At 39.6% G+C, this 25,464-nt stretch overlaps 1 pseudogene; it reads left to right on the forward strand.

Moving 5' to 3' along the window:
- Positions 1-2,281: 2,281 nt before the first annotated feature.
- On the forward strand, positions 2,282-25,137 carry LOC103567323 (aldehyde dehydrogenase, mitochondrial-like; annotated as a pseudogene).
- Positions 25,138-25,464: the final 327 nt, after the last annotated feature.

Consider the following 25,464-nt stretch of genomic DNA (forward strand, 5'->3'; position numbering starts at 1 on the left):
TCTCATTCATTCCCTCCTTATTTTTGCCCAGGCTTCTGAGGCAGGCGAGGTAGATTCAATTCCTATTTTACTGATAAGGAAATAGATAAAATGATAGATTAAAAGTTAGCTAATTATATAGTGGTGAAACTGGAGTGAGAATCCAGGCCTCTTGACTTCTCATCCAGTGTTCTTTCCACTAAACCACTTGACTATTTACTGTGTGCTGAGCATTGTATGAAGCACAGTGGGGCTTACAGTGAAATAATACTTACAATAGTACTTATATTTAAATGCCACTTTAAACTCCCCCCTCCCACAAACATTTATTTTCTCTGCTGAAATTAGTATATATTAGATTACTCTTGTTCATGCTGTCTTGTTTAGTAGCTGTCAAGTGAATTTCTATACACTTGAATTTTACATTATAATCGATGTAACACAATTGGTATCTAGAGGGAAAACCTTTCATCTGTTAACTCCTCCTTTATTCCTTCCGTGTTCCCTAAGAAATAGAGCTAAAGCAAGAAAGCCTTTGTAATTTTAGGCTTTGACTAATAACTCTAAATGCAAAGGATGTTTTAGACCTTTTTTAAATTAAAATGGGGAAGCGGCTTCTTGGTTTGAGAAGTCATGTGGGTTTTAAAAGGATGAGAAACAGCAGTTTTAGTGATAATGGGAAAAGAGCGTTTCACGTGAGAGCCTCGGGGTAGAAGCTGACCTAATTTACCTAACTGGCAAATATGGAAAACAATTTAAAGAATTTATCTCTATAATTTATCTTACCATTTCGAAAACATGCAAAGTCTTTTTTTCTGATTATAAAGTTAGTATATGCTCATTATAAAAAATATGGAAACTGCAGAAAGTTGATAAAGACTTGCCCATGACCTACCTAAGGGCATTTACTATAAATGAACATTTTCGTGTATTTCCTTTGAGGTAATTTTTTCCTCTCTGACTATAATGCTTGGGTGAGTCTTTCAGGTTTTTTGGCCTAGATTCTGGCCCACAGAGCCAACTTGGATACTGGGGAGAAAGGTTATAATACCTTTCTCCCTTTTACCAGTAGTTCGGTTCTTGTCTGACTGGAAGTACTTCTTCACTGAAGACAGCCTTCACATCATGTGTCTATATTTTATGCTTATGAATCATCATATTTCTTCTCATTAGGGTTATGAGTTCTGTGAGATGACTAGGGAGGTGATTTTTTCCCTAGTACCACAGGAATACTTTTGACTGACAGCCCTGAAAAGAGAATAAAGCCAGTCTTTTTAATTTGCTTTTAATCCTGTTCATGTATTCTGTTGATGCATTTTGATCATCTTTTATTTTCATAGTGAATCATTTAAAAGAGAGATTATCATGGACTTTTCCAGAGTGAATGGCAAATCCTTTCCTTTGTAGTGGCTTCCTTTTTGAACTCTAATATTCTTTTATGGTCTCCTATAAATATTCAATGTGTTGAAATTTTTATTTTTTGAGTAGAAAAACTAAGTGAATCTTGTGGGACACACACACACACACACACACACACACACACACACACACCCCTTCAATATCATCTTTGCATGGTTTGGTGACCAAGGTCTGATATTCCTAAATGGTAAACTCTTTGAGGGCTGTGTTTTTTTGATAAGACTGTATCCCTCATTTTATGTATGAGATTAGCAAGATATTTTCTCCCCTTAATCCCAACCCTCTATGAACTTTCACAGAAAGTAAAAGTCTATCATTCCTGTTTGTGAGTACGTATATCATTGAAGCTCAATTCACGAATAGCATGGCAAGGATTCTACTGCAATGCACAAAGAAAGTGGTGGCAAAGTTTGAAAAACTTGGGGCAATAATTATGGATAATTACACACGAGAGGCGATCTCAAATATGTCCTTAGGCCTTTGAGGTATAGATGGAAGATCTCCAATAGTTTCTATTATACCCCCATAAGGCTTAGTGTCAGCATGACTTACAAGTGCCATTTTCTTTGGCTAGCATTTCCTCCTCCTCTTGCTAGTGGTCCTTACTCGCATAGTTCCCATCACCGGGAAAGAAATGTCGAAAGACAAATGTTTGAATTCACATACTAATTTAGTGAAGCTAGATGAAGAGTCAAATGAATGTTTGTTTGATGTTAGTCTTTTAGGGTTGCCAAGCCATCTGCCTCATTCAGCAATGGTCTCATTATTTTTCAAGCTTATTCTGCATTTTGTTGATAGATTTATTTAATGGATTTTTCAGTTGCTGTTTGCCAGTCTTGCTCCCTCTTTCAAAAAACACCAACACAACAAGAAATGATCCACGATGGTCTTGCTGCATTCTGATACTGCCCGTAGGAGTGGGGTGGAGTCATTTGGGAAGTTGAGGTACCATTTTAGATGGAGACATCTTTCAAGGAAGAGAGTTGACAGTTTAGTCTGGGAAAGAAGCTTTCCAAAGGTAGTTCTGCTTAATATGTGTGAGTTGTAAAAGCTGGCGAGTCCAATTCTACGGCTTAAGTTGCTAACATCTTATTTATACATTAGCTTTTTCAGCCATGGATCCTCTTCCAGCATAGAGGTTAATATCTTACCCTTACAGGAGCACTTAACTCAGTGCTGGTGGCTAGAATCAGAACAATTATATTTGTCATCTACACAGGTCTTTAAAATATATTTTATTGATGTTTACTTATAGCCTATTTACTTCCAAAAAAGTATTAAGATAGATCACATGGAGTAAAACTGAAAGCTAGGATAATTACAAGGAAAAGATAAGATCCCCAAAGTTAGAGAGGTTAATTAAAAAACAGTAATTTAAAATTATGTAATTAGTGGCATAAATTTGGAGGTTAGGGATCTGTGACAAACATTTGATAAACTCATTTCCAAAAAGGATATTTTAATATAAATTGTTAAAGTAGATTTAATGACCCCGTTCAAACCTTATTTATAAGGTAGAAATGGGGTATCATAAAGTGGATGATGGCTTCCAGAAGGTGGGAGAGGTGTTCTTTCCTTCCTTCCTTCCTCCTGGAGGAGGCCAGATGGGAAGTTATTTCTTCCTTTTGGAAAGGAAGTCTGAAATGATGGAGAGTTCCCTGCCCCCTCCACTGTCTTCACTCTGGACAGCTTAGACAGCCAAAGTGAAGTGAAAATGGAGAAACTCGTTTCCTAGTTATTTTCTTTGAGTGCAACATTATTTTGGTTTAACAATTTCCACCTCAAAATTCAGATATTTCTAGAGAATATTGAGTTTTTCCATCATCCGTATCTTATGGGGCGTTGGGGAGGAAGAAATGATTTTGGAATGAGGGACTCTGGGGGAAGGATAACCATTGATGGATGTCCTGCAGCTTGGAGCTTCTTAGAGCCATAGATCATTATGAGGGCAGGATGGGAAACAGAGGAAAAAGGATGGCTTTTTAAGAGGGTAGGATGAGGAACAGAGCTGGAAGGAAAGGCAATTCAGGAAGAAAGAAGGAAAGGCTTCCGAGTAGAGTCTACTTTGCACTTTTGCCTCAGGTCTTGGAAGTGGGTCAGAGCTGCAGTTACTCTTGTGTGATATTGAGAATCTGCTCATTTCAGCCCTGAATACTGCCAAAGGGCCTCTGCCTTCACACCGCGAGGCAAATCAGCCAGGTAGCCAGTCACCTTATACGAAAGAGCTCAGAAAATCAGTGTGGCTCAAACCCAGCCACTGGTTGTTTGACTGTACTTCCTGGGAATAGATTCTGACAGTCTTTAAATTGGAATAAGACCCTAAAGTGGAAGGGTATCAGGAATCCACATGCTGTTTAGCCCCTTCCCTTCAATTTGGGAGCCCCAAATGACCTGCTTAATGCATTGTTACACTTAGGCATCAGTCTAACAACTCAACGCCTGATAGATGAAGAGCATTAGGGTTTTGACAGAGACCGAATCACCTCAGTACCACTTCCGTCCTCTCAAGAAGCACCTTGGACACACGCACCATTGAGAGTTCAGTGGAGAAGCTGCAGGGCTTATGATTTGTTGGATGGCAACAAGGACATCTTGCTGAATATAGTTTGTGGGCTTATGAGCACCACAGAGGATACACTGCTTAAGGCCATGCTTGGCTTGCCCCCACTTATAGTTTCCTTTCTCATGTGGCAGAATTGTTTTTACTTCCATTGCAGCTAGAAACATACACAGAGATTTTAAAAAAGTTTTCTGAGTTTAAGGGAAGAATGAAGACCATCGCTTGGGGGATTGTGAAAAAAAAATCAAAGTAAAGAAGGTCTCATAACTTGTAAGTCCTAAGCAGTGCTCTATAGGAGTGAAAATAGGCTGTGTTTATCTTCCAGTGGCATGGTTTTCTATGTAGTTTGTGTTTTAGTTCTGGAACTTTATATAAATATAAATAAAAAATATAGTCTTATAGCCCCTTGTAGAGTTATGGAGTCAGGACACACATACATTACATACAGGGTAAAAAATAAATTAAAAAAATCGAAGGATGATATCAGACTCTTTCTGTTTCATGTCTATATTATATTCATATCTATACTCATAATTCTATATCCTGAGATGGTAGAGTGAGGAAGGAAGCCCTACCAGATGGCTGCACCCTTTTCTAGAGCAAATCTCTAGGATATTTAACTGAAAAAGTAAGGATTTAGTCATATACTTATTCCTTTCAAGCATCTTGCTCGAAGTTTTGATAGGCAACTGAGAATTTTTCTAAAGAGGTTCTGCTTGACTAAGGATATTGACCATCCACCACTGGGCAAAATTCAGTTTAGCTGGATGAAAAACAGGTTTTAGTTCAATGACTGAAAGTAATTGCGTTTGTGAGGAAATATGAATTATTCCATGTGAAAGTGTGGTTCCTAGGGAACATGGAGGAGGGCTTCAAAAGTTGACTGTCGGGTGGATTCATAGACTATATATGCATCAAGGATTTTAGAAGTCATCAAACTATATGACTTTAGTAAATAATGTGGTCCTTGTTATTCTTAGTTTGCTCTCTCCGTTCCACTCCTTCTAGGATCCATTCTCTGTCCCTCTCTGCCCTTACCTGAGTCCCGGAGGCTGACCACCAAGTCTGCATCACCTAAGCTTCCTTTCCAGCTGGCCTGTTTGGTTTAGCCAATGGGAGACACCAATAGGAAATTGGAGAGAGGAGGAGAGAAATGGTGTTTTCAAGTTTTGGGCTGTGATTTTGGCTTTGGGTCATTCTTTCATGACCACAGCTCTTGCCAGGAAAGTCTCTCCTTCACTCTCACACTCACTGGGTCCCTGTAACACCGTCACCTCTTCCTCCTGCATCTGCAGGACTGAGGGTGGAAACAGCTTCCCAGTATTGCTAATGTCTGGGTGTTTCAACACTCCTTATTGATTCCCTTCACCTTCCCAACTCTTTCGAAGTCTCTTGAGCTACCTGAGCTGACTTTTATCCTGTGAGACCTTGACAGCTATAAATGTGAAGTACTTGTTTAAGATCGCATTGTGAATTAGTGGCAGATTTGGTAAAAATCCACCTGGGACTCCTGATTTTTGTGTCTAGTGCTCTATCTATGTGACATCCTTACCTGTTTGTTCTAACTCTTTCAGAAAGCTTTTGGAGGAAAGGCTTTGAGACTTGAGCAGCCATGAATGCATTTTTTATCCGGACTGGCCTTGGCTGGTGCTTCTGTCCATGGTCCTAGAGATTTGCAAGGAGGCATATGCTCTGGAGAGTCCTGTCTCCTCCAGCTGCAAATTGCACTGCAACTCTAGCCCAGATGTAATAGGAGAGAATGTGGCATAAGCAAGGATGGTGAAACAGTAGGAAAATGTATTGGGATGAGAGACAACTGGGTTTACCACTGTGGAAGAATTCCTTGAGTTCTTTTTCCTACCTAAATGTTTTTCAATTTTTAAAATTTAAGGTACAATTTACATAGAGTAAAATTTACTCTTGTGGTGTGAGTTTTGACTCAGCTCTGGGAGTTTTGACAAAGACACGCAGTCATATAAGCTTCATCACAATCAAGGTATGAAACAGTTCCATCACTCTAAAGAATTCCACCCAGCTGCCCATTTGTAGTTAGACCCTCTCCACACCCGCAGCCCCTGTCAACCACTGATCTATTTTCTGTCCTTATAGTTTGGCCTTATCCAGAATGTAACTATAAATGGAATTATACAATATGAGCTTTTGAATCTGGCTTCTTTCACTTAGCTAATACTTATGAGATTCATCCATGTTTTTGCACATCTTGGTAGTTTGTTCCATTTTATTACTGACCACTATTCCATTCTATTTATGTACCATAGTGTATTTAGCCATTCCACATCTCCCAGTGGAGGGAAATTTTGATTGCTTCCAGTTTTTGGATATTCTGAATATGGCTGCTATAAACAGTCACGCACAGGTTTTTGTGTGAACATAAATTTTCATTTTATCTAGGAGTGGAATTGCTGGGTCATATGGTAAGTGTATACCTAACTTTATAAGAAACTGCCAAACTATTTCCCAAATTGTCTGTACTATTTTGCATCCTCACAATTCTGTAATTTTTGTTTATAAAAGAGCAGCAGACATTAGAACCATATAAATAAATATCTTCTTAAAATATATTTTAAACCTAAGTGATTTGACAAAACAAGCTCTATATTTTCTTTAATTCATGATGCTTGGCAAATGCTGAAATGAGTTTTCTGAACTTCTTAACCTTATTAGGTTCTGCTCTTTGAAAAGACAAATCCACACATCTAAGGGGACTTTCTGGGCCACAAGACATAAGGCAAGTGATGAGAAAGATGAAAAACAGCTGAGGAGCTTTTGAAAATAAATCTCTCTTTCCAGCTTCTAGCAAAGGTGACCCAATCATGAGGAAGACATGAAACTTTGGGTTCTCCTTCTTATTACTGTGGGAAATAAGAAAGACACAGAATATGGAAAATGATGATGGTGAGATGAGGAGCCTTCCCTCTTGTCATTTGTCTGTGATGAAGTTGTTAGGAGGTTTCCAGGTGCTTGGAATGCAGTTGGTGCCCAACTTGTCTGTTTCTCAGTTTGGAGTAGCCTATTGATTTTGCTGTTGTGGAGCGCCAAGGCCAGAGAAATGGATAATGCATGTTACAACAAAACACAACAATCTCCCCTTCCTGCGACCTGCCACTGCTGGCTGTGTAGGGGGCAGCTGCCTAGAAGATGTGAATAATTGATTTTTCAGCTGGCACCCCAGTGTCAGTTATTTTCATCAGTCAGCAGGCGAGGACATTCTGCAGCTTCTGACTGTCCCTGGCTCTGAGCATGTGACATTTTTGCTTAAGAAGGCCCGAAAAGCAGTGACTGTTAATTGCCTGCACTTAGGAAGCAAGTTTTCCTGGGCTCTCCTTCTCTCTCCTCAAACCCATTGGGAAGTATATATTACTGGGCTGGTTTTTATCCCCTGAACTGAATTGGCTGATGAGCTCTGGGGAGCTGTGATTTGTCATCTATCATTATTTTCAGCTCTCAGATGACTAATGATTAGAAAGCTGATCAGGTGGGGGCTGTAGTGTTAGAGGCCATGGGGCAATCACCCTGGGTAGTTCTGAGTATCAAGTAGCCCTTACTGTGTAACAGTAAGTGTTCTCCTCATGTTTCTAGCAAAATCAATTGTATAGGTGTCCACTGAGATGGGGAAGAGAAAAGTCTTGCTTGTAGGTTTTTCTAAAGGGAGTCATTTTAGGGCTTGGAAAGAGTTTCACTGCTCTAAACTAGAAATGAGGTGATTGGCTTTTTTATGACTGTAGAAGTGATAAATGAAATACATGAAGAGTTATACAAAAACTAAAGTATAACATTATAAAGATATAAAAAAACCTCCATGTCAGCAAATGGAATTATGTATCATTGTTTTAAAAACCTAAATAGTATTCCGTTTATGGAGGAATCATAGCCCTTGTCCCTAGAAAATGGTGTATTTTTCTGTTTCTTTTTTATTTGCAAGAGTTCTTAATATATCAATGACATTAAGCTTATGCCGTATTTATTTTGCTCATATTTTCCAGGTTTTCTGTAGAGTGTAGTGATTTAGAATTTAGACCCTGGAGCCAATACTGCTTGGGTTCAAATACTAGCCCTGCTACTTACTACCTTGATATCTTATATTATTATCCGGTGCCTTAGTTTGCTCACCTGAAAATGGGGAAAATAATAGTATCTACCTCATAGGACTGTTGTAAGGATCAATGGATTAAAATAAGCAAAATACTTAGAATAGTACTTGGTGCTTAGTAAACACTATAAGAACTCTTATTTTTACTATTTGTTTAATGTATATATTTATTTGTCATACAGGGGTCTTAAATTTTTATATATTCAAAGCCATCAATCTTTTCATTTATGGTTTCTGCCTGTAGGTCATGCTTAAAAAGATCTTTACCTAAAGATTATTAGAAAAAGTTTCACCCATATTTCCATATTTCCTATTGGTATACTTTTAACATTCAAATCTTAAATCCATTTGATAGAAAAAACTAGCACTTCCTTTTGTGGCATTGTGTATTGGTGATGCTGTTTATAAACATCTTGGAAATGACTTATGGTGATAACTGTTCAGTATGATTCCTAATGCAGTTTCTTGTTCAGGAAGGTTATTAATGTATTTGACAATCACAATTAGGGAAGTACCACAGTCTCTCTGTAGAAAAATTTGAGTTTGGTGCAGCTAAAAGATTTAGGTACGCAATTCTAGGGAATTTTCATTTCAGCAGTGTCATTTTTCATTAGTTGTAAATGGCAGAAAAGTAGATACCTGAGCCTGGATCAGAGTGTTGGGGTAGGTTGAAAAGCATAGCTACGATGTTTTGCAGTTCGTCCCAACAAAATGTGGAGTCTGTTGCTGCACCCCTTGTGTCTGCGTTGACCATGTAACTTGCTTTGACCTTTAGATTGTGATAAGCAAGTTCTGGAGCCTTTGTTCTCTTTGAGCACTGCATTGGGATCACCATTCCATGAAGATGTCCTGGATGAAGGGCCATGTGGAGAGAGGGGCTCAGCTATGCTATCCGTCCCAGCTGAGCCCAGTCCCCAGCTGATCTTCCAGCCAAATACAGCCACGTGCATGAGTCCAGGAGAGGTCACAGAAGAACTGCCTAGGCAACCTGCAGAATTGGGAAAAATAATAAATTGTTGTTTTAAGCCTCTGAGTTTTGAGGTGGTTAGTTTCTGGTAATAAGTTGAGTGCACAATTCTAGAGGATTTTCATTGCAGCTGTGCACATTTGTCTTAGTTCGGACTGCTATAATAAGAACACCATAGACTGGGTCGCTTAAATGACAAGTATTTATTTTTCACAGTTCTGGAGGCTTGCAAGTCCAAGATCAAGGTGCCAGCAGATTCAGTGTCTGGTAAGAGCTTGCTTTTGGGTGTGTAGGTGGCCATCTTCTTGCTGTGTCATTACGTGGTAGGAGGGGTGAGGAAGCTCTCTGGGGTCTATATAAGGGCACTAATCCCATTCATGAGGGCTCTGCCCTCATGACATAATCACTTTCCAAAGGCCCCACCTCCTAACATCATCACATTGGGGATTAGGTTTCGACATACGAGTTTGGGGAGGATACAAACATTCAGTCCATGGTAAAGTTTTCATGGGGAGTGTGTGACAGAAAAGAAATCTAAGGCTTTAACAAAGTTCTCATTATCGCTAATTGCCAGTAAGAATATCTCTATCCTCGGCTTTCAGAATTTTGTCTACCCTAGATTTTGGGGCCTGCGTTTTGGAGGAAGAGCACAAGGGTACTATTTTGGAACCGAGCCAATGTTTAGAGCACTCTTTGGACTAGCTGTGACTTTGTTACATCCATAAGCTGCTTGTTGTGATTTTCATATGTGAACTCTTACTAAGTGTCAGGCAGTGTTCTGATTCAAAATTCCTAAACCCATTGCCTCTGAGGTTGTGAAATTGCCTTGGGATTTGGGGTTAGAATCAGGAAGCCTTCACAATGCAAAGAAGCTATTTTTTGGAGTTGACATAAATTGTATAAAACATAGGAAACCAATTCACCTTTCTAAGTCTCAGTTTCCTCAACTGTGAAGAGAAGGGCATGAATCTTAGGAAATGTAAATTCCTTTCCACTTCGAAACATCTATCATTCTCTTGACCATTACATTTCTCCTGAGAATTTTATAAGTGAAAAACATTGCATAATGTTATTTGAACCTTGTAACTTTAAGAACGCCTTCATTATTCATTACTGCTTTTATGCGTTGCTTTCAATTTCTAATTCCTATTATTTAGGCTGAATAAACTCAAATACAGCAGTCCTCGCTGATCTGCAGTTTCGCTTTCTGTGGTTTCAGTTACCTGTGGTCAGTGATGGTCTGAAAATATTATATGAAAAGTTCCAGAAACAAACAATTCATGAGTTTTAAATTGTGCGCTCTTCTGAGTAGCATGATGAAATCTTGAGCCATCCCACTCCTACCCATTCAGGATGAGAATCATCCCTTTGTTCAGTATATCCTCGCTGTGTATCCTACTGATACCTGCCCATTAGTCACTTAATATCTGTCTCAGTTATCAGATCAACTGTCATGGTATCACAGTGCTTGTGTTCAAGTAACTCTCATTTTAGTTAATAAAGGCCCTAAATCACAAAAGTAGTGATACTGGCAATTTGGGTATGCCAAAGAGAAGCAGTGAAGTGCCCCCTTTAAGTGAAATGGTGAAAGTTCTTGACTAAAGGAAAGGAAAAAAAATCGTATGCTGAGGTTGCTAAGATCTATGGTAACTTTTTTTTTTAAAGATTTTATTTTTTCCTTTTTCTCCCCCAGAGGCTGCCAAAAATATACATAGTTGTATATTTTTTTGGTTGTGGGTCCTTCCAGTTGTGGCATGTGGGATGCTGCCTCAGCATGGCCTGATGAGCGGTGCCATGTCTGCGCCCAGGATCCGAACCGGCGAAACCCTGGGCCGCTGAAGTGGAGCTCGCAAACTTAACCACTTGGCCACGGGGCCGGCCCCTATGGTAACGTTTATTGCATTATGTTGTTATAATTGTTCTATTTTATTAATTGTTGTTAATCTCTTACTGCGCCTAATTTTTAAATTAAACTTTATCATGGGTACGTGTGTATAGGAAAAAACATAGTATATAGAAGGTTTGCATCCATGTTTTCAGGCATCCACTGGGGGTCCTGGAACATATCCCCTGCAGATAAGGGGGGGCTACTGTAATGATATGGATTCACTGGTAAATTCATCACTTTTACCAATAAAACCTGTACATCATGTACTTAACCCTTCAAATGAGTAAGCTAGAGGATAGCCTTTATTTAACAGGGTGCATAACAATCAGCCACAAAACTTTAGTGGCTTTAAACAGATGTGATTATTTCTCACAGTTTTGTGGATCATCTGGGTTGCTCTTCTGGTTTGGGCCAGCATTGCCAGGACTGTATGGTCTAGGGTGGCCTCATTCGCATTTGGTGGTTGGGTCGATGTCATCTGGGGTAACAGGGATAACTTGGGCACATGTCATCATCCAGCAGGCTAGGCTAGGCTAGGCTTGGTCACGTGTGGTGTTTTCAGGGTTCCCAAGAGCAGCAAGAAAGAGCAAGCTTCAGTGTGCAAGTACTTTTCAAGCCTCAACTTCCATCACATTTGCTAACGTCTCATTGACCAAAGCAAGTCACATGGCCAAGCTCAGCTTTCAAGGAGTGGAGGAATAGATTCCACCTCTTGATGGAGGGAGGTGCAAAGTTATATTGCAAAAAGGCATTGATACAGAAATGGAAAGAAGTTGTGGCCACTTTTGCAATCTCCCGCAGTATCTGAGATTATGTATTTGGCTCTTGACCACTGCTACGTCATTTCTCACTGAGCAGCAAATATATCTTAATTTCCTGAACAGAATTCCCTTGGAAAAGCCATTTCCTTCCTTTTTATAAGACTGAGAATAACCTCTATTTTACTTCAAACATATAATGTTAATTTTAGAAAATTTACAAAATGAAGACAAGCATGAAGAAGAGAGTAAAGTTAATGTCTAATTCTACCACTCACAAGTAAAAGTTACCTTTTACTTATATAAGATCCAATGTTATAAAGATTAAGGAATATTCTCTTATTATATATCCTAGTATTGTGGTTACATAAAATGCTACATATATGTAATAAAATGTACTCACAAACCCTTATGGGTCCATTATTTTAAAATACTTTTGGCCATTTTTCTCTAGAACTTGGCCATAGTGAGTCTTTTAATATATTAATCAGCGTACAGGTTAAACAAAAAGACTCCAAATAGTGGCTTGAATAAGACATGTAAGACAGATGCTTAAGGTGCTTATTTCTGTCTGAGGTGAAAGTCCAAAGGGTAGTTTAGGTCGGGCAGACATTTCTGCTCTACCAGGCCACTCAGTGACGCAGGCTACTGGGTCAACTTTGACCTGTTCAATATGTGGCTTTTAGAGTTTGGTCCAAGTTGGCAGCTGTAGTTGTGGCTACTTTTCAGACATCGAGAAGGGAGAAAGAAGTTGTTCCTGGAAACATCTTTATCTCTCAGATGATCTGAAAGTTGCACTTGACTTTCTCTCACATCCCATCAGCCTAAACTTAGTCAAACAGCTACACCTAGCTGTAAGGGTGGTGGTGTACCAAATAAAACTTGGGGAATCTGTTACCAAAAGAAAGAAAAAGAAAATGGATATTGGGGGACAATTAGCAGTTTCTTTTATCTTAACCTAATTGTACATATCTAGATAACATTTTCTCAAGCATCTAGCCCTACTGTGCTGATTATCTTTTGCTTTGTTCTGCCCTGTGTCCATTCCTCTCTGTTGGAGTAATGGCACTTCAATTTTTCTTTGGAAAACTCTCAGACCATGAAGTTTGGGTTGAGCCAGTATGCCTCTCCTCACTATACTTCCTTTCACTAGAGGATTTGGGTATATGAACTTGTCCTGATCAGTGGAACTCAAACCTGGGTGTTCTTATTGGAAATATTGAGAAGGTAAAGAAGCTCTCTTTCTTCTGCTGGGACAATTGAGCTGTTGGAATGAAAGACAGGAAAGAACCTACTGAGAAAAATAGAGCTGAAGAATGGAGAGACAGAGAGTGATGGAATCCTGAAGACATTGTTTGAGCCCCTGGTTCAAGCCATTCCTGAAGCTGGAATATCCCCGGACCTCTTAATTACATAATTAAAAAATCCCTTTTCTTTTTGCCATGTTGTATTAGATTTCTGTCAATAGAAACTGGAAAGACTTCTGATTAATCCACTCACCATAATCCTTCCTAAACTCCATTTCCTTTAGATCTCATTGCTTTTTCATCTAGGAGTGTTTGAATTCAAATTCTGTCATCTAAGGTCAAGACTCTTTCTTTCTTTCTTTTTTTTTTTGAGGAAGACCAGCCCTGAGCTAACATCTGCAGCCAATCCTCTTCTTTTTGCTGAGGAAGCCTGGCCCTGAGCTAACATCCATGCCCATCTTCCTCTACTTTATATGTGGGACACCTACCACAGCATGTCTCGCCAATTGGTGCCATGTCCGCACCCGGGATCCGGCGAACCCCGGGCAGCCCAAAGTGGAATGTGCGCACTTAACCACTGCGCCACTGGGCCGGCCCCAAGGCTCTTTCACAGTGTGGCCTCACTGACAAATTTATTTTTGAGTCTTTCCCAATCTTCATGTCTTTGGTGGAATGATATCACAGGTTCTGGTATTTGGCCTTAGGGGCCACAAACCATTACTGAATTTCTCTCTTCCTCCCAATTTTTCCATTCTCTTTAACCTTTCTTCCGCAATACACAGTGTAGAAAGGAGGATAGGAATTGGGGAGGGGAGAGAGGAGAGTCATGGTGGTAGAGGAAGAAGACCTTAAATAAAATTTTAAAAATTATTTTGAGCCATTAACTTACCTTTGTTCCAACTCTTCAATTGCAGTCATTGAGTGGTAGAATTGGTCCAAAGAGTCATGGTAAATTGAAAATTGTCAGTAAAAATGATGTTACTGGTATTGTGAGTAGCATCAATAGGATGTTTAGAGGGAGGCCAGTGGCATCCAGCAGAGTCCAAGCTATTTGAGTGTCATTAAATTCATTATATGGCTTTTTGTGTTGCTTTCGCTTTTATTCCATTTCCTAACAATTTGGAGGTTGAGGCCAGCTGTTTCCCTATGCCTAGATTTCTTTTTGTGATGTACCTACCAGCACTGTGGTATGCAGAAATGCTGTTGATTCATTCTAAGATACCAGAACAAATCACTGCAGTATCTACTATACCTTCCATTATGGTAACTGATTTTGAGGCTCTGATGTAAGATTTTTAATAGAAATATAGAACATTATAACTAATTAAGGGAATCTCAGATTAAGTTATTCTCTTCCCTTCTCCTAAAGTTTAAGGAATTTAATCTCTGATAAATGCTCATACAAAATTAATGTTCCTTGAGATAGGAAGGCCAATTAGATATATGGTATTGATTTCAGTCTTCTGATAGAAAATCTCGTAAATTAAAAATTGCTATTGTTTCATTAAAATGGGGGGCATAGTGGTGAAGCTCACAAGTTGTAAAATTACTCTCTTCGTGTATGTACTACATATCCATTATGAACTGTGCCCATTTCTGATCACATGACCTGCTATTGGCTGCTTCTGACAATACCCTTGAGTTGAGTGGTGGGTAAGAAGGGTGGGGAGAAGGGGTGGCATAGATAATAAACATCTCCTTTAGACTGGCTAACACCCTTGGACTCTATTATTTGACATGCACTAGTAGAGCTCCCTGTGGTAATATTTTGAATAGACTTGAAACTCCATCTTCATGAATTATTTTGACCAGTGTGGGTGAATTTCAGCACTATATGAGCATATTATAGTCTTATTTTAAAAAGACATTCTTCCCCATCCCCATAACAGATCTTTTAGCTGACTTTTTGTTATTTTCCCTTGTTATTGTGTCTCAGCAGGAACCATATTGGAGAAAATCAGCAGATGAACAGAGTGCTGCCGGTGTGCTGGGGCTTTTGTTTGTGCCGGTGTGCCAGTGTAAACATGAGCAGCATTTCAGTCACCCCCCCAGTGCTCATTATTTGAAGCCATTTCCACAGCATGGTATCCCACAATATTAAGGAAAAGTTGAGTCCACTATTACTTGAATGAAACTGAGAATAAAAGAACCCATTCTTAGTGGAGAGAAAATTTGTCCATGCTCAAACTGAAGGAAATCACCACAAATAGGCCATATATATATATTTTATTGTTACACCCAAGCAGACTGATTCATTGGACTATTATACGTACTCAGTCTTTGATTTTTTTCTGCATTTATCTTGGTTATCTTTTGTGGATTTTCTTTTAATATATTTTTATTTCTATGAGGGTTTTTTTTAGGGTTAAAAAATCTCATTAGCATTCTCCAAGCCCTTAAATGTAACATGGGCATCCCTTTTTCATTTTATTTGCAAATCTTACTTCTAGTGGCCCTAAAGAAATACAATAGGATGAAAATGAATAATCTGATTGAAAAAACAACTCTCTTCTCCCATTTGGAGATGATATTCTTTTTTTTAAATGCCCTTTTTTTGTCGTTGTTGTTGGAAAATGAGTTTTGTAGGTCAACCCACATGTAGCCATTTTATTGTTTCCACTCAGCCAATCAGAATCACAGCAGGTGGGAAATCCTTTGAGTTATCCAATCAAAACCTTCAATGTTTGATACCATTATAACCCTTTTTAAAGAGAAGACGGATGTGGATTAAATCTGCTTGTGGTTGGGTGTGAGTGCTAAGAGCAAGGTGAAATCTGTGTTTGAAAGCTGTTAGCACTAAGCATAGTCCCAATAGAAGTTAACTACATCCTTTTCAGGAAAATAATAGCTATTATCTTTGCAATGATGATGTTCTCTCTCAGAGATTGACTTTATTACTAGATGTGCAGCTCAGCAAACTTTTATTATGAATATACTATGCTCTAGCACTCTAACGGGCTGTATAAATATTTGTAAAATTTCCTGTTCTCCTAACAGTCTTGTATATTATTGTCCACATTTTATAGAGGAAAAATATTGAGGCTTGAAGAGATTAACTAACTTAGCATCATGAGCTGGTAAGTGACAAAACCAGAATTTGGACCCATGTCTACCAAATATTAAAATTCATGTTTTTTTCCAACATCAAATTGCCTCTCTAACCATACAAAATATGCATTCTTCTCGAAGAGAGGCTCTTCACTTTGACAGTGGCTCAAATATCCATTTTAGTGGAAAACATTCTGTGGGAATTGAAAGAAGGTAAGAGAAACATAAGCTCCTCTGCCATTGGTATTCTGAAGAGTTTCTCTGTTGATTTCAGTCCCATTTTAGAATATTGCATTTAATTACCTGTCAAACATATATCTTAACTTTCTGGAGGCATGAGGGTCAGCCCAATTAGTGTTGTTATTTTTCCGTTTAGTTTTCCGAATATACCTAATGCATTTTAAATCTGTTCTCAACAATAACAATTTCAAGTAGAAAGCTTCTTAAGAGTAAATCTTTTGACCCTGAGAATCTTGAAGGAAATTAATTTAATTTTATAACCAAATTGGAGAATCGCTAAGAACATCCGACGCTGAAGTATTTCAGTCCTCTTTATTTATCTTTCAAGGTAAACAAATATAATTTCCAAATCCCTTAGACCATGTTCTCTGCTTCCTTAGTAGAGTCTGGGGATATCTTTTTTTCCCCTAGAAATTGAACAAGTCCAAGAGCTTTGTAATTTTCTTTTCAAAGTTGAAACTGTTATTCTATAGGCTGTTTCCTTCTGCCTCTGTTCTTGCATCTTTATGTCATACTCTCAAAAAAGGAGAGCCTCTTGCTTATGCTCTTGAAGGTCTTTGGAGAAGGAGAGAGAATCTCAGTTTAGTTGGCTAGGAGATAATGTTGATGAGGCCAAAGTGATACAATTATGTTAGGAACCAGTTAAGATTTTTGGCTCAGTTAGCAGAAATTATTTCCAACTGGAACATTCAGACTTCTAATGAACAGAACCTTTATCATGGTATCTGGATTCTACCAATGAGAAGGATCTCATTAGATATTAGGCATCTGTACTAGGGATACTATGCTTTTTACAAGCTTGTTGATAACTTATTTGATGACTTCATTATTTCAGACATTTTTTTTTTTAAAGATTGTCACCTGAGCTAACAACTGTTGCCAGTCTTCTTTTTTTTCCTTTATTCTTTTCCCCAAAGCCCCCCCCCCACCCCCCCCGTACATAGTTGTATGTTCTAGTTGTGAATGCCGTTGGTTGTGCTATGTGAGACGCTGCCTCAGCATGGCTTGATGAGCAGTGCCATGTCTGCGCCCAGGATCTGAACCGGTGAAACCCTGGGCTGCCGAAGCGGAGCGTGCAAACTTAACCACTCAGCCACAGGACTGGCCCCTCACACATTTTTTTTAATGAGAGTTTTACTTCATCTCTAGAAAATGATGTACCTCTTATCTGCTGAATACGTTGAACACTCTTCAAACACTCTCAAACCAAATGTAGGTTACTTCAGTGAATTTTTTGAATAAGCCCTGGGAATTGGTCCAGACATGTAATCCCATTTACCATCCTATTAATTATTGCCCTGGAATCTAATGTATTTTCTGAAATATGAATTCAATTTCCTAAGGATTAGACATAATGTTGGAGTTTTTAATGCAAAAGTTTTGCTGACAGTTCAACTCCTTGTCTGTAGCTGGGATAAGCCCAGTTTCACTCCTGAAATTCATAATGTCAACATGATGTCATATTTTACTTTAGAGGTTTCGAAGGTGTGTTTAAGGTTACTGTCTCATCTGACTCTCAAAACAACCTTGTGAGGTCGGTGAAGGAGATACTTTTGTATCCTTTTTCTGCACGTGGAAACTGAGAAATAAGTGAGTAGGTCCTCATTTAGTGCTTAAGCAATCTTCTGACAGTTCACCCAGTGTTTCTCCACTTGTCAGTGCAGTTTGATAAATCCTTCTTGTAAGTTATATTTATAGTGATTGTGTTAGAGGATAACTGTTAACAGATTTAAGACAAAATATAATAAACTTATTTCATTGGTACCTTCATCTGATCTCAGGTTCACAGAGGAGTGAGGAATTATTACTTGAACACTGAAATGATCAATGTTTTCAAGAATGTTGTAGGTATTAATTTCCAGGTTCAAAGTCCTTGTTAGGTTCTCGTAAACATTGATCTCTCAGGTATTTGCCGTATAAATTCTTTATTGCTCAGTAAACTACCAGTGTGATAGCAGCAAGCAGGGTAACAAGGGTTTGGGATTTTGTGCGTGAAATGGACTTCACGAAACCAGTTTAACGTAATGTCTTAAAATTTGTTTGAATAGTCAAACTTGGTCCAGAATAGCCACTCACAAGTCATGATGAGTCATTAGTAAAAATATTCAATATACGGAAACCTCCTAACATAAACTGATTTGTTCTGACCAAAAAGAAACATATGGCCACAGGCATTAATTATTTTAATAAGTAATTTGCAGTATCTATGTATATTACACTGAGGAAGATATAAAGAAGCATGACTTTGTAACAACAAGGAGCTTATGATCCAGTCATATATACCTAATGCAAATCATTAAAAAATAATGCAGTAGCCCTCAATTGATGTTTATCCATTACTGACAAATGGCTGAATGGCTTGGGGAAAATCGCTCCAGCCAGTGGTAGGGAGCCTTGGGGATTCTCTTTCCATTTTTAAAAATTGTGGTAAAATGTACATAACATAAAATTTACCGTTTTAAACTTAAGTGTGCAAACCAGTGGCATTAAGTACATTTATAGTGTTGTACAACCGTCCCCACTATCCACTTCTATAACTTTTTATCCTCCCAAACAGAAACTCTGAACCCATTACCCAACAACTTCCCATTTCCTCCTCCCTCCAGCCCCTGGTAACTTCTATTCTACTTTCTGTCTCTATGAATTTGCCTATTCTAGGTACTTCATATAAGTGGAACCATACAATAGTTGTCCTTGTGTGATTTCACTTAGCATAATGTCTTCAAGGTTCATCCATGTTGTCAGAATTTCATTCCTTTTTAAGGCTGAATAAAATTCCATTGTGTATATATATACATACTAGATTTTGTTTATCCATTCATCTGTTGATGAGAAATGTATGTTTAGGTACATCCCTTCTCTTCTGCCCCACTTTCTTGACTGGTGGCTGCCTGAGACCATTCCATCACTGTTTCTTCCTCTTCTTTTTTTTGGTGAGGAAGATTGGCCCTGAGCTAATGTCTGTTGCAATTCTCCTCTTTTTTGCTTGAGGAAAATTGGCGCTGAGCTAACATCTGTGCCAATCTTCCTCTATTTTCTATATGGGGTGCCACCACAGCATGGCCTGATGAGCTTTGTGTAGGTCTGCACCTGGGATCTGAATCTGCAAACCCTGGGCTGCTGAAGAGGAGTGCGCAAACTTAACCACTGTGCCACTGGGCTGGCCCTCATCTCTGTTTCTAATTACAGCGTCAATCCTAGGCAAGAATGAAAGGGAAGGAGATTAGTCTGGATTTAATAAATAAAAATACAGTATGTTGAATTATATTTGAATTGCAGATAAACAACAAATACTTTTTTAGTATAAGAATATTGCATGCAATATTTAAGATGTACTTGTATTTAAATAGTAGTTGTTTATCTGAAATTTAAATTTAACTGAATGTCCTATATTTTATATGGTAACCCTAGGAGGGAGGTCAAGTTCTTCAAACATTCCCCTCAGATAGCTGGCACTGGTACCCTTCCCTATGCTCTGCCCTATTGATTGACCAATGTTGGGAGAGTTCCCCATTCTCCACCTCTAGCCTCCAAGGCTGAGTCATGCTCAGGAGTTTGAGCTTGAGGAAAGATAGGCATGGTGGGAACAGAGATCTCAATTCCCCGGTGCCACAGGAGGGATGTTACTGGCACCTCAGATTTTTACTCAGCGTACTTTCCAGTAGAAATTTGAAGTTTAAGGCATTGTCTACCCATTATCCAGTTCCAAAGCCACTTCTACATTTTTAGATATTTGTTACAGCAGCACCCCACTTCTCAGTACCAAAATCGTTATGAGTTTGCTAGGGCTGCCATAACAAACACCACAGACTGGGTGGATTAAACAACAGAAATTTGTTTTCTCACAGTCCTGGTGGCTAGAAGTCTGAGGTCAAGATGTCAATAGGATTGGTTTCTTCTGAGGCCTTTCTCCTTGGCTTGTAGATGGCGATCTTGTCCCTGTGTCTTCACATGCTCTTTCTTCTGTGAATATTTCTTAAATCTCCTCTTCTTATAAGGACATGAGTCATATTGGTTTAGGGCCCACCCTAATGATCTTGTTTCAACTTAATTACCTCTTTAAAGGTCCTGTCTCCAAATACAGTCACATTCAGAGGTACTGGGATACTAGGGGTTAGGACTTCAACATATGAATTTTGGGGGGACACAATTCAGCCCATAACAGTTACCTCCAGATAACTTTTTATTTATAACATGTATTTTGAGACATTTATTTATTTATTTATTTATTTTTTTAATTTTAATTTTTTTTTTAAAGATTTTATTTTTCTCCTTTTTCTCCCCAAAGCCCCCCGGTACATAGTTGTATATTTCGTTGTGGGTCCTTCTAGTTGTGGCATGTGGGACGCTGCCTCAACGTGGTCTGATGAGCAGTGCCATGTCCGCGCCCAGGATTCGAACCAACGAAACACTGGGCCGTCTGCAGCGGAGCGCGCGAACTTAACCACTCAGCCACGGGGCCAGCCCCGAGACATTTATTTTTAATTGTGAAATAAAACACTTTGTTGTTTTAAAAAAGAAATCAAGGTATCAGAAAATAGGTGGGTAAAGTTATTTTTTATATGGAATAAGTGTACAAATGTGATGAAACCACATTTTTATATCTATTTCTAGAACCAGATTGATCAGACATATCAGTAAGCTATTGCCACAGTGATTTTTGTTGTTAGTGCCATTGAGTCGGCTCCAGCTCCTAGCCACCCTGTGCACAGCAGAGGGGGACCCTGCCCTGTCTTTTTGTGCTGTCCTCTTACCTTCCGGCACTCTCAGACAATTTATAGGGTTTTCACCCAATTATGCTGCACAACAAATTACCTCAAAACTCAGTGGCTTAAAACAACAATTTACTATTGTTCACACATCTGTATATTAGCTGAGGGGCTGTTACTCAAGGCTTGGCTTGGCTGGGCTTGACTCAGACTGCAAGTTAGTTCAGGTTTCTAGATGTCTCTCCTCTTTCTTACACCAGTGGGTTAACTGGGGCATGTTCTTATGTATATGGCAGAAGTACCAGAAAGGTGAGCGCAAATACACAATATCTTTTAATATCTAAAAGTCTTAACAGATGCAGTCATTTCTATCCACATTCCATTGGCTAAACCAAGCCTTATGGCCAAGGCCAACATTAATGACATGAGGAAATTCACTGTGCCTCTAGTGGGACGAACTGTTAAGTAACTTGGCCAAGGTGTATAGATACAGGGAGGAGTGAAGTTTAAGACCAGTAATGCAATATGCCACTAACTGAAGTAATGGAGTTCATAGAGACTATCTACAGGCTCTTAGCTTTAAGATCTTTTCTAAGTGGAAGAACTGAGACCAAGACCAATACAGAAGATGTAGGCTTAATTTGTCCCGGTGGTTAATGTTGTTGAAGAGTCTGTGGGCCCAAGTCACAAATGTACACGAACCTGGACCTGCTCTGTCCTAATACAGGCTCACCCAAGGAGAGCTCTCCTTCTAGACACTTCTTTCCCATCTGCACTTGGCTGTGTCTCCTCTTCATAACTTGTAACCCCTTTTATTTTCCACTGCTGTGAGACTCTCACACGTATTAATAGCTGGTATACTGGCTGAAATGAATGGTACATTTTGGGAGTTGAAGGTGGGTAGACGGTTTGGGGTCAGCTTGCAGAAAAGGCAAAAGAGCTGGAAATTCACTGTGCTAAGGGAGCCCCTGAAGTCTGGTTTCTTATGGGAACTTAAGACAGTTTTTGGTAATTAAGTAAAAAGAAAGTGTTAAAATTGTCTTTTGTAAGCTAATTAAAGATGAAACAGAATAAAGCCAAAGGAATCTTTCACAACATTAAAAAAGTTCATAAGTATTGTTTATTTAATTTTGCATTTAAATTTCTGTATATTCCCATGGTTCAAAATTCAGAACAATATAAAAAGGTATACATTCAGGATCCCTGTTCCCACCCCATCCTTGTCCTCCCTGATCCCCACCGTTGCCCCTATGAATGACCACTTATTTTGGTTTCTTATTTGTTCTGCCAGTATTTATGCTGCTGCAAATAGATTTTCTTTTCTCTTTCTTACACAGAAGGTAGTGTACTATTTGCACGTGCTGCATCTTCCTTTTCTCATTAATAGTATACCCTGGGAATCTTTCTGAATAAGTACACAGAGAGCTTCCTGACTACATAGTCATTTATTGTGTGAATCTGCTACAGTTTATTGAATCAGCATCCTCTTATTGGACACTTGGATTGTTTCCAGACTTTTGGTATTACAAACAGCGTTACAAGAAAATAACCTTGTACACATGTTCTTTCTTCTGTGTGCAGGTATACCTATAAATGAATTCTTGTAAGTGGGATTGCTCAGCTAGAGGGCAAATTTATTTGTAATTTTGATAGATATTGCTAAATCATTTTTCCTAGGAGTTTTACCATTTTTGTGCTCTAACCAGCCATGTGTAAATTACCTTCATACAGCCTTGCCAACAGACCGTGTCTGTTGTCAAATTTTTGCATCTTATGAGTGAGATTGAACTTATTATCACGTTTAAGGGTCATGTGTTTTCAGCTGTAACTAGACATGTCTTTTGCCCATTTTCCTATTGGGATATTAATCTTTTCCATTTGGAGTTCCATAAGTCTTTTTTTTTAAACATAAAATGGAGATTAGCACTTAGTGGCATGAGTCAAATAAATTCCCTAACATTATTTGTCTTTTGACTTTGTTTATGCACTTTTTTCCATGAAAAAATTAGTTAATTTTTATTTCATCGACTTTTTTCTTTTAGGCTTTAGGACTTTAAGTTGTAGTTGGAAAGGCTTTTATCAAGCCAAGGTTATAAAACCATTCTGTTACATGTTCTTCTAGCACTTTAATGGTTTAAAGCTTATTAAACACTTGATACACTTGGAGTTTATCGGGCTATACAGTGTGGAATATAGATCCTACAGTTTTTTGATAGCTACCAAGATATCTTGTAGTGCCAATTCCTCTTCATTCTTCTTTTTTAGAGTTTTCCTGGTTATTCTTGCTTCATTTTTCCATGTACACTTTAGAATCAGCTTGTCTACTTCAAAAAATATCTATTGGGGGCTGGCCTGGTGGCGTAGTGGTTAAGTTTGTGGGCTCCTCTTTGGCGGCACAGGTTCACAGTTTCAGATCCCAGGCGTGGACTTGGTACCGCTCATCAAGCCATGCTGTGGCAGCATCCCACATAAAACAGAGGACGATTGGCACAGCTGTTAGCTCAGTGACAATCTTCCTCAAGCAAAAAGAGGAGGATTGGCAACAGATGTTAGCTCAGGGCCAATCTTCCTCACACACACACAAAATCTATCTGTCTGTCTGTCTGTCTATCTATCTGTCTATTGACACACCACCCATATGCCCGCACCCACCGCAGTGTGTTGAGATGCTGCACTCACCACCACTGGCCTTGGGCCCCACCTGGGCTGCTGCCTCCTGCTTACCGCCGCCACCCAGGCCCTGCCGGCTCCCAGTGAGCAGCCTGAGGTCTTCTACAACAAGATCTTCATAAACAATGAATGGCATGATGCTGTCATCAAGAAAACATTCCCCAGTGTCAATCCGTCCACTGGGGAAGTCATCTGTCAGGTAGCTGAAGGGGACGAAGAAGACATGGACAGGGCAGTGAAGGCTGCTTGAGCCACCTTCCAGCTGGGCTCGTCCTCACGCCACATGAATATGTCCAACAGGGGCCGGCTGCTGAACTGCCTGGCTGATCTGATTCAGGACTGGACCTACCTGGCAGCCTTGGACCCTGGATAATGGCAAGCCCTACATCAACTCCTACTTGGTGGATTGAATACCTATGGTCCTCAAATGTCTCTGTTATTGTGCCGGCTGGTCCAATAAATACCGTGGGAAAACCATTCCCGTCCATGGAGACTTCAGCTGTACCAACCATGAACCTTTGGGAGTGTGTGGGCAGATTATTCCATGGAACTTGCCTCTCTTGATGCAAACATGGAAACTGGGCCCAGCCTTGGCAACTGGAAACGTGGTTATAATGAAGATGGCTGAGCAGACTCCACTCTGCCCTCCATATGGCCAACTTGATTAAGGAGGTTGGCCACTTAATCCAGGTTGCTGCGGGGAGAAGTAATCTCAAGAGAGTGACCCTGGAACTGGGGAGAAAGAACCCCAACATTATCATGTCAGATGCTGATGTGGACTGGGCCTGGAGCCCACTTTGCCCTGTTCTTCAACCAGGGCCAGTGCTACTGTGTGGGCTCGCAGACCTTTGTGCAGGAGGGTGTTTATGCCATGTGCATGGAGCTGGGCATCACCCCTGCCAGTTCTCATGTAGTTGGGAACTCCTTTGACAGCTAGACCAAGCAAGGGCCACAGATGGATGAAACTCAGTTTAAGAACGTCCTTGACTGTACTGAATCTTGGAAAGAGGAGGGGACAAAGCTGCTGTGTGGTGGAGGGGCGGCTGCTGACCGTGGCTACTTCATCCAGCCCACTGTGTTAGGAGATGTGCAAGATGACATGACCATCACAAAGGAGATCTTTGGGCTAGTGATGCAGATCCTGAAGTTCAAGACCATAAAAGAAGTTGTTGAGAGAGCCAACAATTCCAAGCACAGGCTGGCTGCAGCTGTCTTCACAAAAGACTTGGACAAGGCCAATTCTCTGTCCCAAGCCCTCCAGGCTGGCACTTTGTGGGTCAACTGCTATGATGTATCTGGGGCCCGGCCACCGTTTGGTGGCTACAAGATGTCTGGGAATGGTGGGGACCCGGGAGAGTATGGTCTGCAGGCATATACTGAAATGAAAACCGTTACAGTCAAAGTTCCTCAGAAGAACTCATAAAGAACCATGCTGGCTTCCTTATTCATCCAGTGACGGAAAGTTCAATGAGATCAGCAACAAAATCAAGAAAAATGACCCTTGCATGCTAAAAGTCTCAAAAGACAAATTCTCCCACAAAATCTCTTGGATCAAGAAATTTGAATTGATAAATAGGTTGGGCGAGGGGTGAAGAGTACTACTAGCTTTCAGGGTGATTTTTCAAAAATAGATTCAACTGTCTCATCTTGTCCATCTGATACACTTCTGTAACTTGACTTTATGGAGGACGAAAAAGCCATTATTTAAAACTGTATTAACATTGAGTCGATAGCTAGTGACTTGTGTTGTCTTCCGAACTAAAACTCATTAAAAACAATGCTGCTCTTCAAAAACATATATTGAGGGGCTGGCCCCGTGGCCGAGTGGTTAAGTTTGCGCGCTCCGCTGCAGGCAGTCCAGTGTTTTG

The sequence above is a fragment of the Equus przewalskii genome, chromosome X (genome assembly GCF_037783145.1).
Source record: "Equus przewalskii isolate Varuska chromosome X, EquPr2, whole genome shotgun sequence".
NCBI classification, from domain to species: Eukaryota; Metazoa; Chordata; class Mammalia; order Perissodactyla; family Equidae; genus Equus; species Equus przewalskii.